At 27.1% G+C, this 5,156-nt stretch overlaps 1 long non-coding RNA gene across 1 annotated transcript; it reads right to left on the bottom strand.

Moving 5' to 3' along the window:
• Window positions 1–1,037: 1,037 nt before the first annotated feature.
• LOC136086534 (uncharacterized) lies at window positions 1,038–2,428 on the bottom strand. The gene is made up of 2 exons (XR_010641399.1): window positions 1,698–2,428; window positions 1,038–1,576 (listed from the first exon to the last, which is right to left on the bottom strand). It is a non-coding gene; the product is annotated as an uncharacterized LOC136086534 (long non-coding RNA).
• Window positions 2,429–5,156: the final 2,728 nt, after the last annotated feature.

Genomic DNA, 5,156 nt, shown 5'->3' on the forward strand with positions numbered 1-5,156 from the left:
AAATAAAGTTTAAGAGTAAATATTATTTTAGACTTAACTGAGATAAAAATTTGTCATCAGAAAATTTCTTTTTCCAAACATCCTTTATTTATTTATTATACAGAAAGAAAAAAAAAAACTTTAATAAAATTTAAAAAAAAAAGAATTCTAATGATAAAAAAGGTAATAACTCTAATAATAGTAACGACTCTAATAAAAAAATGATTCAACAATTCCCAGTAAGCACACAAACGTTTATTAAACGTCGAAACAACGTTTAGATTAAGGGTTTAGATTTGGTCGATTATACGTTCAGAATGAAATCCAGATTAACGTTTAGATCAAACCTCCATAAAACGTCGAGATTACAAAGTATTTTCGACGTCTATTATAGGGTTAATAAAGGCATATAAAGCGTATATTATACGTATATAAAGCGTTTAGATTTAGTTCAATTAACGTATATAAATTGTTTAGATTTAGTCTAATAAACGTCTAAAACGTGTTTAGATTTAGTCTAATAAATGTATATAAAGCGTTTAGATGTAGTCTAATTGAACGTATATTTAACGTTTAGATTTAGTCAAATAAACGTATGTATATCGTTTAGATTTAAATCTAATTAAATCCAACCTAATATATATATATATATATATATATATATATATATATATATATATATATATATATATATATATATATATATATATATATATATATATATATATATATATATATACACACACACTTTATTTGCTTTTCCCAAATATACAAATATTTTATATACTTATATATTATTTATAACTTTTTATAATTTACTACTTTTATACTATATATACCCATTATAAACTTATAAAATACGCTATAGTTTGGATTTACCTTACAAATAGCAGAGGGAAGGGGGGGGGGTCCTTAAACTATATTTGTTTGTTTCAATAACTCTAAAAAATTTATTCGCATTATCCATTATGCCTTCGCACTAGCAATATTACAGTGAAAATTTATAATATCAATTTACGTCTAAAAAAATCCATTTTGCAAGAACGCACCTAAACAAATATTTTTTGTAAATTTAATCTCATTTAGCAAAAAATAAAAGTTTACATTAGTATTAAGTTAAAGATTACTAATAAAATTATTAAACTTATAAAAATGTATTTTGGATCACTGTGTCCTCTGGTTTCTCAAAAATCTTTCTAATATACCGTCCAACGAATGTTCATCAAGCGCCGGTTCTTGTTCATCGTGCGCCAGTTCTTTGTTCATCGGCCTCGGTTCTTGGGCAACATCATCATTCATATTCGTCTCCTGATTGTCTTATTTCGTAACCTGATTTGTAACCGCAAAAAACTATTTTAATTAAAATAATTTTAATGTACATTCATAAAATAAAATTAGAATTACACAGAACAACTTTACATATAGAGGATTTTCTGAATGGAAGTTTCCAAAATTTCCTGTACCATCCATGTTTATTTTTGACAAAAATAAACATGGAAAATTTCAAAAGTCGCGTCATATCATATGCAGTGGCTTTTACCAGCTCTGTTCAACCAAATTTCTTTAGCAAATGTAACTAAATTAAGCTAATATGCATCTAAATTAAAAAAATTAAAAAATTTATTTATTAAACCTTAATTAATGCAAAGATGAATACCTACTGCTACACTATCCAACTAACGCTTACAAAATGAATTTAAACTGTTTATAAAACTTACGAAAAAAGTTCTTGCAGCAGGACTTTCATAACGAGAGACCAGCAACTCATATTTTTTAACTGTGTCAATGTTGCAATCAATAATTTCTAAAACATCTGAGTCCATTAAGTTGTTGGCATTTTGGAAGGTAGATTGTCGCGATAAGAGTTTTTAACTTTTTAGCTTCCGACACTCGTTTATTATTTATTAATCAGTCGTTTTGCTTTCAGTTGTTGCAAGGAAGTGAATCTTGTAAACGCATTTAAATTAATTATTTAGCCAATAAAAAGTAATTTTTTAATAATTTTTTTTATTTCGTTTTAATTATGCCTATTTAAACCGCGTGATATAAGCTGTTATGTGAGTCTTCTGACCAATGGCTATATTGCTATATTATAATATAATAAACGTTTATTAAACGTCGATCAAACGTTTAGAATAACAACTTATATTAGTCAATATTGTAAACGTTTGATTGACGTTTAATAAACGTATAAATTAAAAGATTTAAAGCGTAGATTTTAAATCTATAAATGTTTACGTTTAATTAAGGTCGATTAAAGGTTTACAATATTGACTAATGTAAGTCGATATTCTAAACGTTAAATCGACGTTTAGTAAACGTATATATAAAAAAGTTTGAAATATACATTTCAAATCAAGCGTCAATTTTTAGTCAATAATAGGTCGCTAAACGTTTTATCTATTTTTCGACCGATTTCGATTAAATATTGACCAATTCTAAACCATTCTGTGTTTACTGGGTTAGATGTTCGATTTCTGGACTTTTAGTCCAATTTTTATTTTAGTTTAAATGTCAATTTATTGTGCATATACTCATAGAAATAATTGCACTAATACATTTAGTTTGTTTAAAATAAATTGAACATGCTTTTCCCACATTAAAGGGGATAAATTTACCAGTAGGTTTGCTGAAATCTATTTTGTAAGTAAACAAAATTTCCTCATTCAGGTTTTAAATAATTTTCATCGAACCAAAGATGTATTTAAATTTGTTGTGACCAAGATAAAAGTCAACTATTAATTTGGTTATTTTTTTTCAAAAAATTTTGATTTTCCACCATTTCCATGTTTTTTATTTGTAGTTTTGTTTTTGTTTTAACGTTTTAACAATTTCAATAGTTGATTTGAGAACTTTACATGTATTTGAAATTATTAAATACTTGCACGATTAAGTTTCTATTTTTTTAAAGTTTCAACTTTTTTTTTCAATTTTTATAATCAAATTCAAACAAAACTTAGCACACATTAAAAACTAATTATGTATGCATCATTGTTAAAGTTGATTAAGATTTAATTGTTAAAATTGATCAGACTTTGTTGTAATCAGAACCGTTGCTAGTTTATCATCAGAAACATTGTCAGTTTTTTATCAGAACCATCGTCAGTTTTTTATCAGATCTATTTCCAGTTTTTAAAATACGTAAATCTAATTAAATATGTTTTAAGATTTAAGATGCAATGAGAGGTTTTTACAGTTTCTTTTAAGTATTTTAATAGCCCGTGTGAACAAAAGCACATCCCAATAATATTCAGCATCAACCATTGCAAATGCACATAATCTTTTTTTGCCGAATAAAACGCCGTTTATGCACTTAAAAGCTGTAAATATAATTTCTATTTTAGTTTTTATTTAGTTCTTTTAGTATTAATTTAATTTCTAATTTTAACTTGACTTATAAAATAAATCCTATTTCAGTTTAAAATCAGTTCTCTTTAAATTAATTTCAGTTCAGTTCTCATAATTTGAATAATTTTACTTCTAATTTCAGTTCAAATAATATTTTACTTCATAGCATTATATTCACATTTAGATTCTTGACTCTTGACTCAACAGCTGCATATAATTTTGGCTCTGCTCCACAAACAGTTGCTAAATACACCTTTTTTTTATGGAGTAATATGCACATTTCCCGTGTGATGATGAAGACAGCAACGGTTGAATCAATGCACATGAAGCTGACAGAAGAGGATACGTATTCAAACCCGGATAGAAGAATTGATTCAAATTTTCAACGCAGATCTTTAAGAAGATTCACTGACAAAGATTTGTTTGTAGGATGTTCTTTCAGATGTCATTCTATGTTAATTATAGATAGTAGAACCTGTAAAAAAGAATCGGCATCGGTTTGAAGAGTACTCTAGCCCCCAATGAGAAAGAGTCCCAGCACCAAACTACACACAAATGTCCGCCTGCGCTGCGCTGTAGAATAAAATAATAAAGAAAATCCAAATTAAAAAAACTCAGAACTAATCTGAGTTTCTTGATTTTTGCTTAAGCCATCGTTGTTTTTCTAAAATGAAAAGGAAATTAGTTCATATCCAAAATCTAAGCAAAATTATAAAGATCAAAGCAGATTTTTTTGTAACAGTTTTTTTAATAAATTTATGAAAAACGGTCAAACAGTTGTAAGATCCTGGCTTTGTTATTATTTATGCAAAGGAGCAGTATTTTGTTTACCATGCAAACTATTTCCCCATTCAGTAAATAGCAGTGTTGTTATCTGACGGTTGTAAAGATTGGAAAAACATAAGAAAAATTCTTTTATCCCAAGAAAGAATCTGATAACCATAAAAAAGCCACGATGATCTAACTGACACGAAAATTGAATAAGAGCACAATAGGTATAGAGTTAAAAGAACAGGCTGCTAAAACTGCAAAATATTACTGTCAATATTTTAGAACGGGTAGTAACAGCAATAAAATTTTGTTTAAGAGTTTTCCACTACGAGGTTATGATAAAAAGTGGAGCTCTCCAAACAATGGAAATTCTAAAATCTACTACTTAACCAAAACTGTATATGAAGAGATAGTGCAGCTCATGGGAAAAAATGTCTTAAAACGAATTATTGAGCAGATAAACGAAGTTGATAAAAAATATTATAGCCTTATTGTAGATTTAACGCCAGACATTGCTTATACAGATCAGCTGACAATAATATTAAGATACTGTTATAACGGAAAAATATTTGAACGATTTACTACCTTTCTATAGATCGAAAATCACACCAGCGAGACACTATTTACAAAAGTATTTTAAATAATGAGGGTAAAGTTAGCTATCAAAAAATACTTCCTAAAATATATATTTGATGAAAGTTATAAAAAATACTCCATACCCTTAAATATATATTTGATGAAAGTTATAAAAAAGCAGAATCTAAATTAGAGCCAAAAATTTTATGTGAAAGATTTGCAAAGCGGGAAACAGATGTTTTAACTGTAATATGGGAAATAATCTTGGGGCAATTTAATAACGTTAAAAAAATACTACAAACTCCTGGTTTAGATAAATGTGAAAGATACACTTTACTCCATTAACTCTAGTTATTTATAAAGTCTTTACCTGAAGATTTCGAGCCAAAATTAAAAGACTTTGAGAACAAAGCAGCCAAAATGAGTCCAGTAGTCGAAGAAATTTTAGTGATACTCATAAAAGAGTAAGAACAAAAATATAT

This window comes from Hydra vulgaris, chromosome 10 (assembly GCF_038396675.1).
Source record: "Hydra vulgaris chromosome 10, alternate assembly HydraT2T_AEP".
Taxonomy (NCBI): domain Eukaryota; kingdom Metazoa; phylum Cnidaria; class Hydrozoa; order Anthoathecata; family Hydridae; genus Hydra; species Hydra vulgaris.